The sequence below is a fragment of the Protopterus annectens genome, chromosome 2.part0, assembly GCF_019279795.1.
Source record: "Protopterus annectens isolate FY-2018-M chromosome 2.part0, PAN1.0, whole genome shotgun sequence".
NCBI classification, from domain to species: Eukaryota; Metazoa; Chordata; order Ceratodontiformes; family Protopteridae; genus Protopterus; species Protopterus annectens.
In genome coordinates, this window is record NC_056728.1 from 1,219,063,704 (window position 1) to 1,219,089,369 (window position 25,666).

Sequence of the window (25,666 nt, forward strand, 5' to 3'; positions counted from 1 at the left end):
CACAGGGTGAATATAGTATAGTGTAGCTATGTAATGCTGTGTAAGGTGCATATGCTTGCATTTGTTATGGGTACACATCAAAGTGTATGTTCCTTATTAGCCATGATGCATTATTGGTGTTAGTACTGCTGACCATTTCATAGGCAAGATACAGCTGTATATGTACTTATTTACTAGGTGTGTATGCATGCAACAGTGTGTGAGGGACACTGTTGGCAGATAGTGTGACCTTGCATACATACTCCTTGTCCTAGGCAGCTAGCTTTCATAAATGTCACCTCAGTGTTTGGTAGTACCACAGGCTCATACATACAGAGGAGGTTACTGGAGTACTGGCACTAAGTCCCTCACAAGCCTAGGCATGCCCTTAATCCCAACAGATTCACCTATCTTGTGGGCACACAGTAGTACAGGACCTTCTCATGTCTACATGTTCCACACACAGGCAACCCACAATGTGTGTGTGACATTATCACCTGTGGAGTGTGGGACACAAGTTGTAGTAATTTGACAGTTGGGAGCACATGGCATGCCCACAACAAGTGCAACAGAAAGGATATCCTCTGGTATGCTAGCATGACACCTTCTTTGTGTGACATTACCTTCACTTACAGTATTTCTCATAACATTAAGGTGCTTCAGATGTGCAATCACTTCTCTATGCAATCAGTACAGACCTGCATGACATGTTTCTTGTCCCACAGTTCTGGGACCTCTTTTAACTGTTTCAGTTGTCAGCACAGGTTACACCTGTCCAAACATGGACTGCAACTTGTAGGGTGGTTCAGACATACCACTCAACCATACAGTTAACACAGACTGTCTTGATGCATGCACATGTCAATAGTCCATTTTTTCATAAACCTGTGTTTGTCTGGCAAATTTTTGACAAACCATTGCAGGATGCAGTCATGACATAATGGCAGACATCATGAGCTGCACACTTCATACCATTCAAACCATCTATGCTAATGCAAACCCTGTTATGCTATCACTGTTATATGTTTGTAGGAGCAATATTTGACAGGTCTCCCTATTGTGTGTCCTTTGACACCCCATTATATATGGCTTTGCTCCAACAGCTTGGGAGGTATGGGTACAGATGGTGGCCGTACCTTTAACCTCTGCATATGTGTGCAAATTTTCCTGATATTTGACACATGATTTCTTCACATTGGTCATGTACATGGAGTTTTCTGGTAAAATCATGACAGACTGACATTGTAGGTTAATGACAGCTATTGTCATCTAACAACATATACCCTTTGGAAGGTGCATTCAATTGCATGACCTGTTTCGCTATCCATTTCCCATGTGTGTAACAGCAATATGTGACAGGTGTGCCCAATGTTTGGTGTTTGCTGCAGCTTCACATATGGCATTCACCTGATTTCTATCTGTGGACTGCTGCAAAGTGATGTGATACAGTAATAGAGTACATGTCTGTCTATCAGACTTATGTTTCAAACAGTATGAGGTCTGCTGCTGCCATATTGGTCACTACAGTGACTGTGACAGTTTGGCAATGTGTCTCATAAATGCCCATTGTTAGGGGTCACAGACAACATATTGGTTGCAAATATCTGGGTATTCCATATACATATGCACAGATGGCTTTTATGGGCTGTACAGTTTAACATGTTGCATGTACAGCAGATGCCATTAACTGGCTCTGCAAAGTAATGCCATGGTGAGGGAGTCAACAGGCCTTAAAATGGTATACCCAATTATTGGTACTACAGTGTTATGCAGTTATCGCATGTGCCACAGAGCTTATAGGGTTGAAGAGTGTCCCAAGGTTCTACTAAGGTGATTAACATCACCGGTCCTTGTAAAGTATGGCACTGGGCAGTGTACTGGGAGGGCAAGGCCTCAAAATATTGTATCCTACAAATATGTATACTTACGAATACACTTATACACACACATTTGCCAGAACTGAGATTAGAACCCATGCCCACCTAATTAATTTTACTGTAGTATTACACAGCTATTGCACATGCCACTGGACTTATAGGACTGGGAAATGTATACAGGTGCTTCTATAGTGGATGACATCAGTAGCCCTTGTAAAGAGGGCAGTGAAAGTGTAATGGGTAGAACACACATCAAATAGTAAAATCCACACACCCAGAGGATATGGTCTCAGCCTAACACACAGATAATACTGTTGTCAAACACACACAGTATTACAGTTGCCAGTACTAAGTTTAGAACCCCTCATTATCTAGTTGTTGGTACTGCAGCGTTATGCAATTATTGCATACACCATGGAGCTTGTAGGGTTGAAAAGTGTTCCAAGGTACTTCTAAGGTATATAACATCACCAGCCCATGTAAAGTATGGCAATGGGGATGTGTACTGAAAGAGAAAGGCCTCAAAATACTTTATCCTACAAATACACACACACACACACACACACACACACACACACACACACACACACACACACACACACACACACACACACACACACACACACACACACACACACACACACACACTTACATTTCCCAGGACTGAGATTAGAACTTCTACCTATCTAGTTATATGTACTATACTGTTACATGGTTATTGCACATGAGATAGAGCTTATAGGGCTGAGGGTTGTCCAACAGTACTTTTAAGCTGAATGACATCAACAGCCCTTGTAAAGTAGGGCACTGGGACATCTTGTGGATGGGAAGGTCTGCAAAACCCTTTATTCTACAAACATACACACACATTTGCCAGTACAAAGGTTAGAACCCTTACTTATCTAGTCATTTATACTATAGTGTTATGCAATTATTGCATGTGCCACAGAGCTGAAGCCAGTATAATGGTACTTCTAAGGTGAATGACATCAGCAGATCTTTTAAAGTTGGGCAATGGGAAGTGTACTGGGTGGGAAAGGCATAAACCTGTTATTGCTACACCCCCACACATATGCCGAGACTAAGAATAGAACCCCTATCTCTCTAGTTATTTGTACTATGGTGTTATGCAATTATCACATGCACCACAGAGCTTACAGGGCTAGTAAGTGCCCAAAGGTGCATCTAAGGTGAATGACATCAGCAGGACTACTAAAGTAGGGCAATGGAAGTGTTGTGGGTGGGAAAGTCCTAGAAATACTTTGTCCTGCAAAGATACACACTTACACACACACACACACACACACACACACACACACACACACACACACACACACACACACACACACATTTGCTAGAACTGGGAATAGAACCCCTTCCTATCTAGTTATTTGTACTATAGTGTTATACAATTATCGCATGTGCCACAGAGCGTATAAGGCTGACAAATGCCCAAAGGTACTTCTAAGGTGAATGACATCAGCAGGACTGCTAAAGTAGGGCAATGGGAAGTGTACTGGGTGGGAAAGTTCTCAAAATACTTCATCCTGCAAACATACACACTTACACACACTTGTAAAAACTTTAAATGGAACCCCTGCCTATCTAGTTATTTGTACTATACTGTTACATAGTTATTGCTGTGCCATGGAGCTTAGGCTGGGGCTGTGCATAGGTACTTCTAAGGATAATGACATTCAGCAGGACTGCTAAAGTAGGGCACTGGTGTACTGGGTGAGAATGGCCTAAAACTGTTTCACCTACAAAAAACAAATGCACACAATCTCACACACTTATATTTGCCAGGACTGAGAGTAGAACCCCTACCTCTCTAGTTATTTGTACTATAGTACTACACAGTTAGCGCACATTCTACAGAGATTATAGGGCTGCCAGGTGTCCAATGGTGCTTCTAATGTGGATGACAGCAGCAGATCTTGTGAAGTAGGGCAATGGGAAGTGTACTGAGTGGAAACAGCCTCCTAATACTTAAACCTGCAGACACACACACACACACACACACACACAAAGGCACATGATGTGATATTATAACCCCCACCTCAGTACTATTACACAATGGAGCTCGCATTCATGCTGGCATGTGCGACCGGTTATGACTGGTATGCCATTCAGGATATCCGTGTGTATGACTCACTCTCTGTGTGTCCCCCTGTGTCTCTCTATCACTGTTGGTCTGTCTGTCTCTCTCTCTCCCACTTCTGTGTGTGTATGCTTGACATATTGTTATATGTGGCCCATATATATGCCTGTGTATCACATGCCACAGATGCAGATATATCACATGTGGGCCAAATAAGCTAGCTGAGGGTAATCCTGTCTGATTGGTGTGTGTAGGGACAGTTAAGGTGTACATAGATGTCTGTATGCAAAGACATATATGCACAATACAGTTATATAGTACAATGTGGGTTCCAACGTGTTCTGATTCTCTAAGTGTAGGAGCATGCCCAGTATGACCTTCTATAGTGAAAGTGAGACTCCATTCCAGATATAGTTGTACTCCGGTCCAGGATTTTGTGTGCTGCAGCCATACCTCTCAAAAGTAAACAGGACTTTCCTAGAGGTACTAGGTTTGTTTTAGCAGACATTTGCTGACATATCTGAAGTCTGACACTGTATTGTGTCATTATGTAGTGACAGACATCCTCAAATCATCACAGTGCTTTTCCAGGGGAATACAAGATGTATGATGCACAGACCAGTATTATGAGCCCTACTTTATATTATCTTGCCCAAAAGGCCATTTGAGAGGTATGGCTAAAGCTGGTTTACTGATGAAGCTGTGTAAACAGTCCAGCAACTTGTGATACACTGGCTGGGGATCTCCTGTTTGTGTGGTATTCTTCTTATCTGAAAAGTCATATCCTGGTATGGCCATTCCTCTCAAATGTACATTTTTTGGCAGACTGTCCATGTGTTTGTCCAGAAGTTTCATCCAGTCTACATAAAATTGTGTTTTTATGGCAAGTTAGTTGTATATAATTGAAGACTGGCATTACAAAATAATGACAGACATGAGTGTTACAGACTTCATAACATTCAGACAATTCCTGCTAATGCAAAACCCCTTATTCTACCAATTTTCTCAGTATGTAAGGGCAATATTTCCAACACGTGCCTATCATTGGGCCTTTGTCCAACTTTTATTTATGACCTTGTCCAGATGTCTTGCTGTCAGAGGTTGAGAGGTATCAGTGTGGGTACAGAGTGCATTCTACTGTGCAGAAATGTCCATTATATTTGTAGTATATTCCACACAGCACTGTGATTTCCAGGTATGTCAGTGGAAGAGCAGTGCAGAGTAATGTGATGAACCACTGACAGACAGTTGTGTATAGGTTGATAGGTTGCTATGACATTAGTAGGGTATTGCCCCTGAAGCCCTTATAACACATGCAGATGAGAGTGTAGCCCATGTTACAACATGCCAGCACACAGAGCCCCTGTCCAGCAGGGACACAGATGGAATCACAGGACTGTATTTTGTGTTTCCCATGCACTTGTACACAGAGAGCACATCACTAGGGATATTGAGGCACTTGGCTTGCTGTTGACAGGTGGTGTACTCCACAGATGGGGGAGTGTATGGTACATGTATCTGTCACACTGACAAACTGTACTGATATCACAGCCCAGGTTGATGCTGCACCTACAGGTTGATGGAGTGGGCCTTGAGTTCCCGATGTGCAACAGTCCCATCAAGGCAGGGTTTGGATTGCTTTGTATGCCAGACAGGGGTCACTTCAGCAGAGTCTGTATGGAATGAAGGAATGGGGTAGGGGGACAGTGCTGTTAGCCTATCTGTGTAGGGTAGTTGTTTGGGGTTTGGGGTAAGGCCTTAGTGTTTGTAAGACCCTGGTATGTGGAGTGCACATGGTCTGTGATGTGTAGGTTTGTGGACTTCTCATGTGATTTTGCCTCTGAGGTGTCTATTGCTTTGGTTTTTGTTTTGTTGTTGACCTCTACTTACATGGGTGTGTGTTGTGTATTTGCAGGTGATGTTTACTGACTCTATACACTGCATGGCAGCAATGTTACTGCACAATTTGTTCTGGTGTGCACATTCACCATCTGTCTGGCCAGTGGTTCCCCTTCCCCTTATGTGTGTCTCTTTGTCCTTCTGTAGTCCAGTCACAGGCTTTGGCCACAGTGGCTGCTGTTATGTATTTGTAATTCTGATGTGGGCGGGGTACATGCCATTATATCACACACAAGATTGTGGACTTCACACCTCTGAGTGTACCTATTTAGCAGGTTGTCCATCATTGCAACACTCCATTTGCTGTCATCCTTAGATGGTTTGTGTTGCTATATGTTATTATGAGGCTACATGTGGGCCTAGCTGTCATAGCATCACAGACTGACATCTGGACATGCCCAAATATGACAGTTTGACAAAGGTCCACACATGGGAACAGGGTGTTAATAATGTTCTGCCAAACATTGACAGTTGGGAGACTGGTTTGGTAATTGCTTGTTTGCTCTTATGGGTGTGACATCTGTTTCCCCACTGTTTGCCAGTGCTGTTTAGACATGACCCTTTCTTGCTTTGCAAATAGTTGGCAGGCAAAAGCAATGTTAGGGCAAGCAGAACAGATATAGAAGGCATATTTTTGCTGCTTCTGTGACAACTTGTGTCATTCCAGGGGTATGGATGCTGGCCAGTGACATGTTGTCAGTGCTGACACAGAAAGGTGGCAGCCTTTTAAAAACTGGCAGTACACTGACTTTTATGTACCTGCTGTCCTACTAGGCACCATACCTCTCAACTTCTAAGAGCAAGCCATCTGGACAAAGCCATAAGTAATTGAGGGGCAGAGGCCTAAATATATCGACCATTTTTAAGTATTGGCTTTACAAACCTAGAAAGGTGATTCAATAACATGTTTTGCATTCGCATGTATGTTTCCATAGGGTATGATGTCTGATACAGGTCCCTTGCCCAAAGCTTCCTAGAATTTATAAACTCGAATGCCCTGGATCAACTGGTCAACACCCCCACCAGAGGGAACAAAATATTGGACCTGGTCATCACCAACATGGGCGACCGGTGTTCCACACCTGATGTCAACCCCTTGCTGGTTAGATCAAACCATAGACTAATCACTCTGGATATCCGCATTCCGCCCCCAACCCCAATCAAGGAAACCACCGTGAAGAACTAATCAAAAGCAAACTTCAAGTTACTTAAGACCGAGGTGGAAAGGTCCATAGCCCCCACACCAATGGACAATGCTGTCCAAGCTGCTGAAACCTATACAAAGGCACTCTATGACCATCTGCAGGAATTCATGGATCGTGCTATCCCAAGTAAAACCAAGACTCACTCCTCCAAGAAAAGTAAACCAGTCGGGTGGACCCCTGCCATAAACAGGCTCTACAATAGAAGGAGGAAACTAGTACAGATAAAAGCAAAATCCCTAGAAGGAAAGACATCCCTGATAAGTATCAGCAAGAAACTATCATCCCTCATTAAATCATCCAAGGCTAGCTTTGAAAGAAAAATTGCCAAGGACTCCAAAGATAACCACAAAGCGTTCTTTAGCTATGTCAAGAAACTAAGTGGAAACTCTCAGATCTGCTCTGAGTTGGTGCAGAATGGCACAAACTACACTGAACTGACTGATATTGCCAACATTTTGGCAGACAGGTTTAGTGCAAACATCACACCCCTCTCACCCCCTAAAGGGCCCATAGCCATACCAGAAGAATGTAAGGCCCCGGCAATCACCGACACACAGGTTAAAACAGCCCTATCCAGAGCCAAAAACACAACCTCAATGGGAACGGACAGTGTCCCAGGCTGCATCCTACAAGAGCTCCAAAATGAACTAACCTCCACCTAAACACACTATTCAAACTCAGCCTCTCTATAGGCTATGTACCCACAGAGTGGCACGCAGCAGCAGTTATCCCACTCCACAAAGGTGGCACCAAAATGGATCGTGGGAACTATCGCCTTATAAGCCTGACTAGCCTGGTCTGCAAGGCTATGGAATGCATCATCATGGAACTCATTAACAGAGACATTGGGAACCTCCAAACTTTGGACCCCATCCACTTTGGCTTTGTTAAGGGCAGATCATGCCTCCTAAACCTGGTGGACTTCTTCGAGACAGTTACCAAGGCATTAGACGAGGGTAAGGAGGTCCACACAGCTTACCTCGCAAAGGCTTTCGACACCATTCCCCATTCTGGTATTATAGACAAGCTCACCAACCTGAACATTAACCCCTACATCATGAGATGGGTTGCAAATTGACTCACAGACAGAACCCACATGGTGAGAGTTGCTGACTCTAGGTGCGACTCTAAACTGGTTACAAGTGGCGTCCCCCAGGGCTTAATCCTAGGACCCCTCCTGTTCGGTATATACTTCTCAGAGGTACAGGCAAGCACAGCAGGACTTTGGCTGACCAAGTTCGCAGATGACTGCAAACTAGGGGCCATAATTGATTCTCTGGCTGATACAGACACCCTCCAGAAGGGTCTCACTGAGATGGATAGCTGGTGTCAAAATCATGGCCTCAAGCTGAATGCCAAAAAGTGCATAGTCATCCCCTTTGGAAAAAACAAAGTAGCCGTGAACTACCACATAGGTGGTAGTCCCCTAAATACATATTGCCAAGGTGGTTAGAAAATCCTTCTATGTGGCCCACCTAATCTCAAAAGGGTTCGCATCCAGATCAAAGGAGGTTATTGTGCCTCTCTACTCATCACTTATTAGACCCATTATAGAATACAACGCCCCATTTGGGATGTACCTTACAAGCAACTTCAACAGCTGGAAAGACCACAGAAGTACCTCACCAAGAGGATTAATGGTCTCAAACAGATGACCTATGCAGCATGACTAAAGAAACACCAGCTGTACTCGGTTGCATACTGCTTACTCAGAGGTGATCTCTGCCTGACATACAAGGCCATGTCCAACCCAGAATTGATGGATATGCTCCACCTAAAAAAAAAACCCAGTCCCTGAGAGCCACATGCTCTCGGGATATAAACCTTACCACAACATTAAATAGGACATGCTGGAGGGATAGATTCCTGACCCAGAGACTCCCCATGCTCTGGAACAAAATTCCAATATACATCAGGCAGAGCCCCTCACTAGAACTCTTCAAGAGAAACCTTGACGGGTGGATGGGAAACAGAAAATGTACCCTAGGGATCACTGCAGTGGCTCTGCTGGACAGAGGCGCAGGGAACTAATGGCTCTGCTGGTCAGAGTCACAGGGAACTAACCTAAAGGGGTGGTGAAAGCCAACACACTCTGGCTAGGCTTATAAATGCCCCTGGGCAAATAGCCTAGTACTTACCTATGAATCTATGAACCTATGATACTACACTCTCTCATTATTTTCTGACCTTGGTCTTACGTGATTTGCCAGTGAATTGCCAGCCAACTACTATTTCATGATATACAGACCACAAATATAATGCAAATCTCTGGACATTCTGCAATAGGTCTGTACAGTTGAATGGTATGGTAGGCACTGTGTAGGTTACTCCAAGCTGTGTACTGTCCATATGTGTGGCCCCCTGTCCATGACCTGTCCAGCTTTCCTGCATTTAAAGATATTGATGTCTGGACAGTGTGTACAACTCCTACCGTAGGTGTAGCTGACATGCAGAATAGTTGACACTGCAGTTCTTGGAACATGGCCCTGTCAACCACAGTACTGTACCTAGGCTACTACAACACAACAGATGGAGTAAGTGCTGGCCATATCCTGACAGTATTAACCACACATATACATAGCTCATTGACCTCTGCATATTGTGAACATGCAATAAGTTATCAGGTTGATTGGGACAGCCCTGGCAATGTGTGCTCTGCTGCTATTTCCCTACAAACATGCATACATGTTACTGCATTTCTATGGGAATATGGGTGTGGGGGGCCCACCTGTCAAATGTACACATTTGCACAGACTGTGCTGATATTTGCTTTACATTTTGGTTCCATTTAGCATGGTATTATGCACTGTCTTGGTGATTAGTGGCATATCACTAAAGACCATAGGTCAGATTGTAGTGGAATACATTTGAATTTCAGACTTTTTACCTTTCAGACCCTTACTGCAACTGCAAGACCTGCTGTGCCATCACTGTGTAAGTCTGTAGGGGGAGTTTCATCATTATCGCTATTTGTGGGCCTTTGCCAGGCATTTCTTTATGGTCTTCTATGGCTGACGTGTGTGAGGGTGAGGGGTGAGTATGGAACCCCCACACTGACATCCATGACTGTGATCTATAATCCCCCCAGTTAGTTGGCCACCCACATATGCTTATTAGGATTTGTCATCTTGGGTATTACTGCATAGTGTGGGGAAGCCAGTATTGGGAAATCATTTCCTGGTATCCCACATAGCTGTCAGTTGCCTGCTACTATCCCAGTAGGCCACCCCATTCCCTTGCAAGCATGCAGCAATACCATAGATATGCTACCAGAACATACTACTCCATTCATTTATTGTTAAGAAGATTGACTTAGCTTGTGCCTGCAGCAGTTGTGAGGATGGTGCCTGAGGGCTGCCTATGTCAGATGCACACAGTACACTGCCTATACATGGTAAGGTACAGGAAGTGTGATGTGTGTTGCATCCATTTTACTGTGTGTGTGAGTCAGAAAGAGGTGTCAGTCCCTGGGTCCCTACAGTGTCAGTCTGTGTGCTATGCATTGCCTCTTTACCAAGGCCAAGGCATACTGGGCACACCTCCTTCTGTCTACAGGAGCTGGCTCAGGGGTTTCCTCCTGCGAGTCCCTCTGTGCCTGTGGGGATCTTGCCAATGGTGGGGGGCTGTGTCACCCTTCCCTGTGCTGTTCCTGCTGCAGCTGTTTCCACAGGATCATATTGTGTAGCATGGCACATACTATGAACATGTGTGCACATGTGGCTGGAGACTACTACCGGGCTCCACCAGATATGTCAAGGCAGCAGAACCATGACTTGACCATCCCAAACACACACTATATAATGATCCTGGTTTGTGCGTGTGCCTCATTATGGCATTCTTGTGTGGGTGTGTGTGCATTTCTGATGGGTGTCATCATCCATGGCTCCAATGCATAGCCGGCATCCCCCACCAGATGGCCATATGGGATGTCTCCCCTGGCAAATCCCTGGTACAGTTCTGAGGAATGCCAAGATGTGGGAGTCATGATAGCTTCCAGGGCTGCCAGCACTCACCTTAATGATAATGCACTGGGCATTGCACATGACCTGGCAGTTGGAGTGAAAGCCCTTGCAGTTTACATAGACCCTACCCTGTTCACTGGGTGGTGCTTTGATGTGGATGTGTGTGCAGTCTATGGCACCCTGTACCTCCAGGTAGTCTGCTACATGGTGGAAGAGGTGCATATTGCTGGTCTTCTCCTCACCGGTGCTGGGGAAGAAAATGTGCTCACTGGCATGTTGTAATATGGCATACAGGAACTGGTGGAGTACCTTAGATGCAGATGCCTGTGAGACCCCAATGATGTCCCCAGTAGGTTTTTGGAAAGTACCTGTAGCTAGTATTCTTAAGGCTACACATACCTTGGTATCCACTGGGATGGGTTCCCCTCTGTTGGCTCTGGGTCTGAGGTTTGGCCAACACAGCTCGATTAGTTGCTGAAGTATGTCCCTGTCCACTCTGTAGCACTCTAGTATCTTCAGATCATGTAGCCCCTGGTAGGTTATCCTGGGTTGAAACACTCTTCTCCTCCTCCTCAGTCTGGGGCAGTAGTCAGCATTATCCTCCTCACCGCCCTCAGCCTAAAGCACATAATGATGTATCAAAGTGATAGCAGCCCCTAACATTTTGTCAGTTAAAATTCCCCCAAGTGTGTACACCAATGGTGCAGAGCTTTTGGGAAAAAACAGGCTGAAAAGTGTTTGCATAGTTTATACTGTTGTGCTGCAGATGCTGCCTGTATGATTGGCTGACTATGATACATTCCACCTGCCAGCTATATTATTTGTACTTGATTGCTTTTATTCTGCTATTTCTTGTTTTGTTTCCCCCTTCCCATTTCTGCCCCTTTTAAGCCCCGCGGTGCGCCACACAAACCCGCTGCCCAAATGTAAACAGTTCCGGTATTTCCATTTTTGTTTTTTGTTTTTTTTAAGAACTGGTGCACACCGCTCAAACCTGTTTGGCTAAAGTAAACATTTTTAAGCAGAAATGACCCTCCCCTGAACACAAACATGCTCCTCACTTTATGGAATAAGTAAATACAGCCTCAGACACACACCCTTGCTTAGCGGTGCTCCCATGTGCTTACACCAAGCATGACACACACCCTTTTCATGTCAGCTGGTTCTCCTGCTTACACCACTGCCTTATAGCTCCTACATGGTTAGGTGCATCCAGACAATGGTCTCCCAATTTGCTATTCAGTAAATTTTGCTCATTTGCATACCACACTGCCTTAGTCCCTTGTTACACCACTACACTAGAGCCTTTCTCTTTAGCAACCAGAGTTACCTGTTATTGTTTTGATTCTGCATGCTACCCACTATAATGGCAAAATGCAGATTTCCCTTAAAATTGTCTTTTCACATTTTTTTTTATTTTCTGCATGATCTCATTTGTGAGCCACTGTACTATGCTTAAACGGCTGAAATTGGCCCAAAAAAAATTATTTTTATATTTTTGCAACTGTTTTCCATGCCAATGGCCATATGTTTGCCCATTGGCATGCCTAATAGTCATAATACATGCTTTACTTTGAGCTGTCATGGCCCCGTTTTGATTTTTGAAGAAATGTACATGGTCAGTAATCGAATACATTTCTGCAATGGACACTGTTCTGGCACAGATCCCTGCCTGCTTACTGACTCTCTAATTCACCTCATTTGCATGGTTTCCACCAGCAAATGAGGTAATTAGCATTATTCAGAGGTGTCCATGCCAGAATAGTCCAGGCAGGCTCGTGCATGCCCCCATCCTTGTTTACTGAATTGCTCGGCGGCCATATTCCATGCAGAAGCTACTACACTATTCTGTCACAGTAAAAATGCTTTATTGAATCCAGGGGGTAGTCTAAGAGCCAAGTAGACTAATTAGAAGTGTACATAATAGTTAGATAGTTTGACATAAGTAAACAAATTACAACACACCAGCAACTGTGTTTGCCCATTCACCCCAACTCCCTCCCTTCCGAAAACTGAACTATGACTCTAGTTCCCTGGTATAGGAATAAAACCAGAATAATGTGATGCCACAATCATTTCTCTGTTAGGAGAACCACTGCCTCTCCAAGAATTAATTGGCAAACAGGTCAAGTCCACACTGCTTGAACTTGCAGACAGTCTTAACTAGTCCCTTGCAATAGGAATAAAACCAGAATGATTTGATACTACAATTATTTCCCTGTAAGGAGAACCACTGCTTCTCCAAGAATTAATTAGCAAGCAGGTCATCTATGCACTGCATGAACTTATGGAGAGTATTAGGCATGTTGATTTCTTCGATAATGTCTGTTAGTGCAGTCATTTGTTGGAGACATATTTATAGCATTACCTAATACTTTCATTAAACTACATAGCTGTACAAAAAACTAAATACAAAGTCTTACAGTTACAGCTACTGCTTACCTGTTCATTACTTAGACTTTACCAACAGATATTCCAGGGCAGTAATTCAGACTTAGCACCAAAGTTAAACCCCTCAAATCTTCATGTGTAATAGCACATACCTTGGATTTTAATGTAGGAAAATAGTTTTTCCAAAGCATTTTATCAGTGGGCCTGGTGTAACTACTATGCTTGGGCTTAGTTCACTCCCCTACCCCACCTTCAATTCCATCCCAACCCACACATAGTCTAAGTTTATACTAACTTTAGCTCCACCACCACACTTTACCTATCCACTCAGCCTTGACACTCTCCTCTTACTTAACTATAAGCACTACTATCTTTCTCTTCTTCATAACTGATACACCCTCTGCCATTCACTTTAATAAACTAACATTATTCTGCTCAACTTTCTCCTACTTTCTCACTCTATCTGTATTATCTTTACTAACCCAAAGTCATTGTATTCGGCAGATCTTAACAAGACTCCCACAAATCCCAGTCTGAAAATAAGTTTGTCAGCTCATCCTTTCTTAAAGTATAAAATAATCTATTTCAATATACAACTCAAATACTCTTGCCCTGTAGATATCTTTAAAGGCATAACTTCAACAACATCACTAACAGCCTACCTCACAAATTCTACTTCCACTCCAAACCACATAAAACAAAAAATAACAAATTGAAGTGGACACCTAATATATACACCTCCTCCTATCTGTGGAGATATATATCCTAACCCAGGCTCATACCAAAATCAACAAACCCCTCACCCCCATCTGTCAATAATAACACTACCTGCCCTCTCTTCCTAAACTGACACAATAGCATTCTTCTTTTTGAATGCAGATGTACGAAGTCTTATCAATAAAATTCAAGATATTCACACAATAATTTCCCTTTTCTCACCAGACATCTTTATCATAACTAAAATCTGGTTAAAAACGGAAATTACTGACAAACACATGGCTATCATATCTTTAGACTTGACAGACCACCAAATAAGGCAGCTGAAGGTGAAGTCATCATATTCAAGAACACTTTCCTACTAACACACTGCCCAAATAAGGCTTCCAGCTTCAACAAGGCAGAACTACTATTCACTCATCTTAAAATAAACAACCATAAAACTATCTGCAATGCAGTACTCTGCACATCCAGGTAATAACACTGCAATTGAGTACTCTGCATCCCCCAGGTAATAGTACTGCAGTTGTCAAAAACATCTTGAACTGTTTTACATTAGCATTTCCCATGAAGCAATCATAGTAGGTGATTTCAATGCTGACTGGAAAACCTGGAATTCTAAAAACCCACCAAATCCTGTCAACCAGTACAACTTGTCCCAGATCAATAACAATCCAACCAAAATAGATAAAAAATAAATGGATATATATTTATTTAAAATATTTAGATATTTTAAAAAGATAAGCAGTCATGAATCCAACCTAGACAAGCACCCAGAACAATATTACTATGTTTGGCAGTCTACCAGATAACCTAAGTGACCACAGGCCCACCTTTGTCTTCAGACAACACAGCAGCATAAATAAAATGTCTACTTTTAACAGTGTTTAAAACCTAATATGTTAAAATAAAAATAACTTCATAGAAACAGTAAAATATTGTGTCTGGTCTTCCCTAAAATATCTACCACTAAATGATAGTGTCAAGTTACTCAGTTCAACTTTTAGAAACATATTAGTTCAACAATCAAAAACAGTTTGGCTCCATAAAGGGGTGATAATTTGTCCTAGTGACATCCAGGTAACCTCAGATACTGAAACCAGAATAGATTATATTGAAAAAGAGCTATGCAAACTGGATCCAAACAAAGAACAGGGTGGAAATGGAATTAGTAGAAATGACCTCAGAATACTTCAGCAAGAACTTCAGACCATTAAATCTGTTATTTACTAGGTACGCCATATAAGAATAAACAGTACTTCACCCAAAATACTAAAGCTACCATTGCCCAGTCCCACCTAATCTCTACTCTCCTATATGCAGCCCCCATACACGTGAACCTAAAGAAATCTGAGCTAGCAAAACTTGATTCTTGCTACAACAAAATTGTCAGATTTGCTGCAGACTTATCTGCTAGAGCCTACCATTGTGCGGCTCTCAAACAACTCAACTGGCTTGAGCTCCCACACCTTATTCATTATAAACAGTTAACTATGGCCTACAAAATGCTATATGAACCTGAAAAATACTTGCCCTACAAATTTTACTTCAGCCCTATGCCACTAACAGAATATTAAGGTCCACTAACAAACACCATATAAAATTTGGCGTAAGCAACAAACAAGCGGAGGACTCCCTCTTCTCAAATTATATTGGAAAAATCTGGAATGCACTGCCAGACAATATTACATTCATTACATCTCTTGTCCAATTTAAAACAACCCTAAAAAAACAACTATTAAACAAATGGCTGTCCCCTTGTTCTGCACCCAATTAACCTCAGTTTCTAACACTAGCACCATATGGATTAACTGCAACCTCTAGTCCTATCAATTATATAGGCCCCTGCAAGCTAAACAGTACTCAAACTGCTGTATTTAAGATAGAAGTAACCCTTAGTTATTTTATCCAATTTCTCCCCACCTATTTCCTAGGTAAAGCATTGTGTTGTAATAAAACCTAATGTTGTTGCACTTCTCACATAATGTTGTTGTACTTCTTTTTCCGAAGGATAATAAGGTGATGTTATGTTGTGATGTTTAGACTTAGGAATATGGTAATTAAGCCCAAATCTCATGGATCTTTACAACCCATGTGTCAGTCATTGTAGCTTTGTGTACATTATGATCTTTCAAATGTAATAACCAGAAAGACTAAAGACTACCTGAATGTAAACTACTTGTATGTAAGCTACCTGTGTGGAAACTAACTTTATGTAAACTACTTGTACATAAACTACTGATACTAATTATCTCTGATTGTCTTTTGCTTCATGTGGAGCTTTTCTCTCCAGGCCTCTGCTGAAAATGGACATGTATCCAGCCAGATTTTCCCAGTAAACAAATGTAAAATAAAATAAATAAAATAAAAAAAATGTATAAATATGGTGAGATTCCTCAAGATTAGAGACATGTACTTATTAATCATTTCATTAAGGGAAATTAGAGTAGGACAAACCCAGAGTCATACAGACCCTTAAGTATACTTTCATGTTGTGGAAAAATAATGGAGATGGTAATATTGGAAAAGTTATTGGCATAAATGGAACAGTTGGGACTTGAAACCATATATCAGCATACATATGCTGAAAATAGATTTATTTCCACCTGTAACATGATGTTCTATAACAATATAATAACAGTAATTAATGGAAAAGTGTGGTTGATATGGAATGCAGTCATACAAATAAATGACAGAGTTCCATGTCTCAGACACACCCAAATAAAACACCTCTGCAAGTTCCTCAGAAAGAATACCCTGAAAATACATACTGAGTCAACAACAAAATCCGTGACTGGTGGTAGCAAAGACATGTGAAGGAAATTCAGTGATGTGATTTCTAGAAAGATCCCAATACTGAAGGAAATTTAAAAGTAATGGACCACATCAAATACCAACAGAATATAGACCCAAAAGCAGATGCAAGGTATCATACACGAAGCATTAATATGCTACTAATAAACACATTCACATATAGTGAAAGACCATTCTCCAGCTGTGGCTGGAAAGGAGACAAAGCCCAGTGGTAGAGCAACCATTGCTAGTGGACAAACTGGACAAATGACAACCCCTTTTCAGAGCATTCCTGACTGCTAATACCTCATCAGCCAAATATTTAAGATTTTTTTTATATATCTTCATAGACACGCATTTCTTCTCTATGTATTGACCTCTAGAAAATGGCATGTCACAATACTCTAAAAGTATGTGGGAAGGTCTTGCATCATTCTGCTACTTTGCCAGCTCTTTTTAGTGATGTGTTCCATTCTTTTTGGTAACCCCATTCATTAATCTTTTGTGGTAAAATTGTAGACTTCAGTTACTGTCATTTGTGGGTCATCAAGTTAAACACTATGTCCCAAATGAACTGTAGGACAGTGCTGTTTGTGTGTTTAAATAATGATCAGGAATCCTGATCCCATATCTAATAATCTCCACTGGTGTCAGTCAAGTTTTCCACCCTGAAAGTTGTTGCCATTGATATACATAACCATTTTCCATGTCTTTTCGTCTTTTTTTTATTTTCTACTCAGTGTATGTGTATGTGGAGGGGAGTTCAGCCCTCTACTAGTTCCCAGGCGTATAGGTATGCTGCTCCAGTCACACTGTACTGCAACTGAAGAAAGCTTTCCTACCTCTCTTAATCAAGTCCAAGACATGATGTAGGATGTGTATTAAAGCACTGAATGACTTGAAGGGTTCGTCCAAATAGGAGGTTGTTCTAAAGGGTCAATGTGCTCCACTAGTTATGGGAATTCTGTTCTAATCACATATGTTACTTCCATGCTGCCTTGGTGCTATAACAACATATCCTGGTTCTGTAAGTTTCTAGTTCTCATGATTATAGCATTTATATAAGTAAAAATGGTTCTTATAAACAAGTTTTCCTTGCAAGGACATTTGATATATGTCAGATCACTTAGTGATATACATAAATAAGACTTTTTGCTATTTTAAACACCTTTTGTTAGATGACTATGGTTCATTTTTCTTTTCCATTGCTATGTTATCCATTAATGTGCATGTATTTATTAGGTGGTATCAAAGCTGATGCTTCCGAAATCAACACATTTATTTCTTTTATCAGCAATAACTGCCTTTGTACACAACTGCACCTCCTCTTGTTCCTAACTTTGTTTGATCTACTGATTCCTCATTAGATAATCCAACATGATTTTTCCATATTCATTTTCATCACATTAGGTCATATGACAGGTCATATGACAACTTATTTTGTGCTTTGTTTACTCAGCCTTTCCAGTGCTGTTGTGTAATTGCTCATCTTATGTATTTCATTTTAAGAAAGTGTATCTTAATTTTCATTTGTCATTCAAAAGGGCTTCCATTAGAGAGTATGTTCCCCATTCTATTTTTAACTATACTATTAAACCTACAGCAAAATAGATATTCTAGTTTGATGTTAATAAAGTCATCACATGATTTATTAATCTTTAACCTTTTAGAGTTTAGACATATGACATGCAATCAGTGCAAATGTCACATAGTAGCTTAGATTTGTATTGATTTTCTAAATTATGTAGTGTCACTGGTACAGTGGGTAGTATACTCACTATTAGTGCAGAAGGCTGTTGGTTCTATTCCCACACCAGGCAGATGGGTTACTGATACTACAGTTCATCATAAAGGTGTTGTACTCTTGAATGTGTCATCATTCAGATGAGATGTTAAACTAATGTCTGGGGTAATGCCTCCACCCAGTAGTATCCACTGTATACCATCTCAGGTCTTCCTTGGTAATAAGTCCCTAACCTTGATAATAAAGAAGAAAAATGTGCAGCTGTTGCAGATTGTGTTTGTATAATTATTATTCTTAGGTACCACACTTAAACTGGGTCTATGAAATGCTGCAAGGAAAAGAGAAGCAGAAAATGGCAGGTGGGTATCAAAATAGATTGATAACTAATAGCATTAACATACCATTGAGACTTACAGATATAAAATCGTACTTATTTCAATGAGATTTCTGTTCATTGTGGATATGTAGTCATAATTAAGCTATATCTGATGGGTGCAGTCTCAATAAATCATAAAAATTCTAATAGTGTTGTTATGATACATGACAGAAGTTCTATGAGCAAAAGGTTTAAACTTAATAGAAATATGAACTTGTATAAAAGTGCAGTGTTCTTTGCTTCTGTTACCACGGCAATTCTAGGTTGCCTGGCAACTCTATGCTTTGTACAGCCATGATCTCCAGAAGAGCTATATTTATAGTAAACCAAAGTTGCATATCTGAAAGTGAATGTTGGGCATCAAAGAAAATTGTTTATTCTCATATTTTAGATTTTCATTTAAATAGTAAATTGTATAATATGTCTGCAACTTTCATTATATACTCTTAACTGAGAAGCTGTACTTTAAATGGATCTTACATCTGAGAACAGAATAACACATTTGATCCAAATCAATTTTAGAAGTTTATTCTATTGTAATTACTATTTACTAAATTTTGTTTTACACTAATGTTTTACTCATTGATTCTTTTGATGATTCCTGTATTTGAAATGGATTTATTTGTAGGTTATGGTGAACCCAGGTATATGAATGTTACAATGGTTAATGCTGAATATATTATGTTATAGTTTGGGTTACAAGTACCAAAAGCTTGGTCAGGAAAACACACTCTATGTCCAGATTAATAACCTTCAGTATGATAGAATGTAAACAAAATAACTTATTTCATATTGCTAACAGCTGCTGAAAATTTCTGTACCAACATTTCCTAAGTCCATCAATATATATATATATATATATATATATATATATATATATATATATATATATATATATATTGTTAATCATGAAGATGCACTATGAGTCAGATTCTGCTTATGGTCATGGAAATTCTTCATTTATCTATTTTGCCACAAAAACAAACCTTGCAAAAGTGTGTGGATATTTGTTACATTTTTTACCAACTTACTTAAAAAAGATCTCTTTTTCTTTTGCCAGGCAAAATATATAACATAAATGCATTTTTTATATTATTATTATCAACGATGTGATCATTTCACAAAGTATTTCCTGAAGAAATTTTACATGTTTGGGTTACTGCTTGTCCAGGCAAAGGTTACCCTTTTGTAGTAGAAGGGTTAGGAAGAGAGACTAATATAAGTTAAGGTTTTAATTTCTACTCCATTGATTGCTGTCATGGAAGAAACATCAGATAATGAAAAACAATGTTCACTGGTCTTTGTAGAGCACTGACCAGGGAACCAGAGACAATGACAGAAAAAAAGGAACATACCAGAACTCGAGGAAGGAATAAATCCATTGATATTTATTTAAGACAACATGCAATTGTAACCACACTTCTCAATTATGGAAACATTTGCAGATTGGTCAGATTTTATTTAATTTGATCTGATCATTTGGTCGGATCATCATAAAGTGTGCCGGTTTGTGACAAATGATTGAGTAATAAAGTTACAAAATAATGACAGACATTTGAGTTTTAGACTTCATATGCTTCAGAAGCAAAATGAGTCATTCCAACAACTTTGTAAGTTCATAGGAGCTGTATTTAAAATCTCTTCCGGATTTTGAGCCTTTGCCCCTCATTATTTTTGGCTTTGTCCAGAATTTGTGCACTAAAATGTTGAAAGGTAACTCATTTCAGGTTACCTGTCCATTGGTTTCTTTTTATTTAACTTGGTGTTCTCTTGCATGTTATTTTCACTATTTTATCATGCATTCATGCATGGCCAAATGGACAGCTCTCATTGACTACTTGGAAAAGAAACATCACAGCAAAATGCTTAGCAACAAGCATGTTGATCCCTAAACCCATGGCATTTCTGTCCTTCTCAGTATGTATATGTTATAGCTGCATAAATCTTTTCACAAACTGTTAACATGTTCTTTTTTAAACAGGAAGCTGAAGTAAAACAGAAAAAAAAAGTTAAATGGAACTTTGAAATTCAGAGTTTACATGTAGCTGACTAAAGCACACATATAATAATTGCAATAAAATAAGCGGTTCGGGCACACCAAAAAACGTCTCACTAATACAGTAGTTTATTAAAATAAAAGTTCAATACAAGCACTTTTTGCCCTGCTACAATGCAGGGCTTTATCGAGTGAATAAGAAACAAACAGTCACAGTCTCTCAAATACCCTATTTCTTAAAAAAAGGAGCCAAAACCATCTTAAAGGTATATACACTGAAGAAACTTCATAGTTAAAAAACAGTTAACACCTGCTCACATTGTTCCACTTAGTGTAAATAAAATCTTACAAAAACAATAAAGCAGCTTAAAAAATAACATAAACCATTGCTTTAGTGTTTGCATATACTGACAATGTGTCCCTACTCTATAGTTTACTGGCTTTCTTTATCAAATATGGCTTAATAGAAATATGGTCATTCAAACCTGGGGGGGTTCATGGCATTTAGTTTCACCTGCCAATGGGTTTCCCTACAGCTAAGACAATTTTCCCAATCACCCCACCAGGGTCCATAAAGACCTGCTTTAAAATCCCAAATAAAAATCCTGTGTGTGTGGGCTGCACAGAAAGGTGTTTGTAAAGAGCATTGTTCAAGTTCTTCCTCTTAATACCATAAGTATGCTCATAAATATGCTTTCCTGGTGCTCTTTCAGATTTCCCCACATAAAAACCAGGGCAATCCTTACATAAAGCCAAGTAAACTATACCCTTGGTCATACAGTTACCCCTTTTAAAATATATTACACCCTTCACATTATTGTCCAACACTATCTGTTCCTTACCAACAATATATTTGTAGTATCCACATCTCCCACATTTTATAGTTCCAGCCTCTCCCTGATGTTTTATCTCCTTCCTGTTTCTTTCAAAAACTTTTTTTCAAGTTTGTACCTGTCTTAAAAACAAATTTGGGACTCTCACCTATTTTTTTTGCACAATGTCTTGATTAAATATTAGCATTTTCCAATTGTTTTTAAGCAAATCCTTGATTCCTTGTGAAGTGTAATTGTATACAGTCACTAAAGCCCTTGTAAAATGTTGCTCATCATCCCTCCTGTTATGTGAAAAGGCCTGTTTAATTTCACCTAGTAAGGGCACATATTTGACACCCCATCCCTCAGTGACTTCTAATACTACCTCCTCAATTAAACTGGCAGGATATCCCCTTTCATTAAATAGTTTGGAAATCAATCCAATTTCATCCAAGAAATCACTTCTTTCTGAAATCATCCTAACTGTCCTTTCACAATGCTTATTTTTTGTTGCCATGGGTGCGCACTGGTTTAAGGGAGGTAAGAATTACTAAATGTCCTCTTTCTATGAATCGTAGATTTTAACCGTCCTTCAATCCTATCCACTCTCACATCCAAATAGTCAATCCCAATCTTATATTTGTGGGTGAATCTTATGAAATTTGTAGTGGTGTTCAAATATTCTATAAAGTAGCCTAAAACATCTTCAGGTGCTTCCCATATAACAAAAATATCGTCCAAAAAATGCTGATATAGTTTGATGTATTTCCAAAATTCACAAACACGTACAAAATTTCCCATTTCAAAAGGACTAGATTGGCATATATGGGGGCACAAGCTGCCCCATAGCTACACCTCTAATCTGTTTGAAGGTCTCCCCCTCAAAGTAGATGTAATTATTCTGTAATACCAATCTCATAAGTTCAACAAGTACATACACCTCCACATTAAGTAAAGAGCTTTTATCATTAAGAATTGCACGAAAAAGCTCCAATCCTTCCTCAGTAGGAATACAAGAAAACAAATCAACAACATCAATGGTTAAAAAGCAAATCTCTCCAACACAAGTCTCAGGGGTTAAGCACCGCAAAAAGTCCCAAGAGTCTTTTAATAAATGTGGGTACTCATCTACAGTATGTTTAAGTGAATGATCTAAAACTGTAGCTATAGGGTATGTTTTGGACCCTTCATTGGACACAATGGATCTATAGGGTGGTTTGGTTGTGCTCTTGCGTATCTTAGGGATACCAAAAAAAGAAGCTAATCTTGGCTTCTTAATCTGCAGTATCCCACCTAACTTCTGGTCAAGCCTATTTTGCAATATAAATTCTTCTATTGCCAAGTCAACCTTCCTATAAGAAATGTTAACTTCATTGATATAGACTGGGACATATACATTGGTATTATTCAAAATTTCTAACATTTTACTTGAATAATCAATGGCATTGACCAGAACCATACCACCCCCTTGTCCGGTTTCATAATACGGATCTCTTTATTACCTGTCAATTCATCTATTACTTGCTTTTCTTTTCTGGTTGGTTAAATTGTATTTATGCCCGTACTTCCACCTATAGCTCTTATCTGTGCTCAATGCATAAATATCTGATGCACATACTGCTTCAAAAACTTGTAGTGCAGGTTACAAGGATGGGTTATATGTACTTACCTGTTTAAAGGTAGTGCCCCCCCTACTTTTTTGCTGGTCAAATAGTAAAGCAAGGTTTAACTTTCTAGTGAATAATTTTAATTCAATAAGAGACTCACAGACATCAAACCTAACTGAGGGAACAAATTTAAAGCCCTTTTCAAAGAGTTGAAAATGCTCTAGTTTGATTTCTATTCCATTCAAATTAAAAATCTTAAAGGCATTAAGGGAAAGAGTCACTCCATAGTCGCCAATAACTATGCCTTCCCCTTCTTTTTTGTCTTCGATTGGTTCTTTCCTTTCCCCTTGCCTGTTGAAAAATCCTGTTCATTCACATCCTCTTCAACACCCCCTCCCATCAGAATGTGTAATAAAATCTAAACCAACTTTGGGATCCAAGGGGTTCGGAGTTTTAGGCCCAGTGTACTCAATAACTTTCAAGTTAGTGTCTTCAGTCTCACCTAGTACAATTCAAGTGAGGGAACATCTAACGCTAGTGATAATGTGCAGGCCGCACATTATCACTAGCGTTAGATGTTCCCTCATTTGAATTGTACCTTTAAGATGATTTTGGCACCTTTTTTAAGAAATAGGGTATTTAAGAGACTGTGATTGTTTGTTTCTTATTCACTTGATAAAGCCCTGCATTGTAGCAGGATGAAAGCGCTTGTGTTTAACTTTTATTTTAATAAACTACTGTATTAGTGAGCCATTTTCTGGTGTGCCTGAACCACTTCTTTTATTGCATTTGTTTTCACTTATGTGGTTATTCCTGTTGTTCTGACACATATAATAATGCAATGAGACTGGATATTAAAGCACTCAGCTTCTCATTTGTGGAGTATTGCATGAATCCATGCGAGCAATAGTCCATACCACTACTAAAATATTGTTTGTTCACAGACATGTTTGTCTAGAGACACCTCATGGGTGTAAAGATGGGAGGTGAAACTTTGTTTATGTGAATTTGTTAAACTGGACTAGATTAATGTGAGATAGAAAGAGTTAAGTGTTTCAAAAAAGTTAAGCATGAGTGGTGTAGGAAGTGAGGTAGATATGGATGGGGTTAGTTTGGGGAACAATCCAGTCTTTTTGGCATGGTTTGATTTCAATCTTTGATTTTCCAGAGCACTGCTGATTTTATGAGGAGCAGACTAGAAATAAGGGGGAAGAATCTGTACATTCTGTGAAAATCTGGTCAGTGAGAGGTATTGTAGAGTAGGGAATTGGAGGATATCTGTGAGTACAGGGGATCATTGCTGGTTGCAATTTTTGAGTGAGTGAAAGGGAAAGGGTTCTGCATTTGAATCATACCATGCGTCTGTCCAGTCTAGTAGGACATAGAGATGTTGTCCCAGTTTTGTATTTGTGCTTCTTAAATGCTGTTTATTTGGGCTAATAGCAATAAATTGAAGTGCAATAGTGCCAGACAGTCGATTTCATGCTCCATACAGTGGGAAATACACGGCATTGTAAAGGCAGTAGTCTTGCAGTTGCTGAAGGAGAAAGAGCAGTATTGGAAGGATTTTCATTGCTGGAAGAATATGTCAAGTACCAGTAATGGAGGAGAAGTATGTGTAGAACAGAATTTCACTCTGGAATTTTATTAAGAGCAGAAGTTGTAGTTCCTTGCTCCAGAGAGGCACAAACATGTTAGACTTAAGTTTTGTGTGACAGGAAAGGATTCAGGAGTTGAGCAGCATTGGTAGTTTGGCTCAATGGTGGTTGATTTGTTAATGTGTAGAGAAAACTTTGGAGTGACGGTCAGGCTTTAGCTATTTTGGCTTAAGAGAAGTCACAGTTTGGACTAATTACTGGGGATTATAAGACATGCTAGTTGGAGATCTCTGGTCCTAACAACTATCTCTGTTCTTACTAGCTGACTAGGTTGGAGATGGGGGATTCTGAGTTCTATGATGGTTGGCTGTAGCTTTCTGTTGACATGTTGTGTTGAGGAGATTATCAGGTCCCAGCTATATAGGGGGGATATTTTCCTATGATTGTAAATTATGTTTGGAGCAGAAGTTCAGGCATGCTTGGAACAGTGTGTGTGTGTGTGTGGGAGGGGGGGGGCAATCAGGTGAGACTAAGACTGGGCAGAATTTACATTTCCAGTATAAGGGGTAGAAGGCCTTGCATTGCTTTGTGGAGTATGATGTTTCTGAA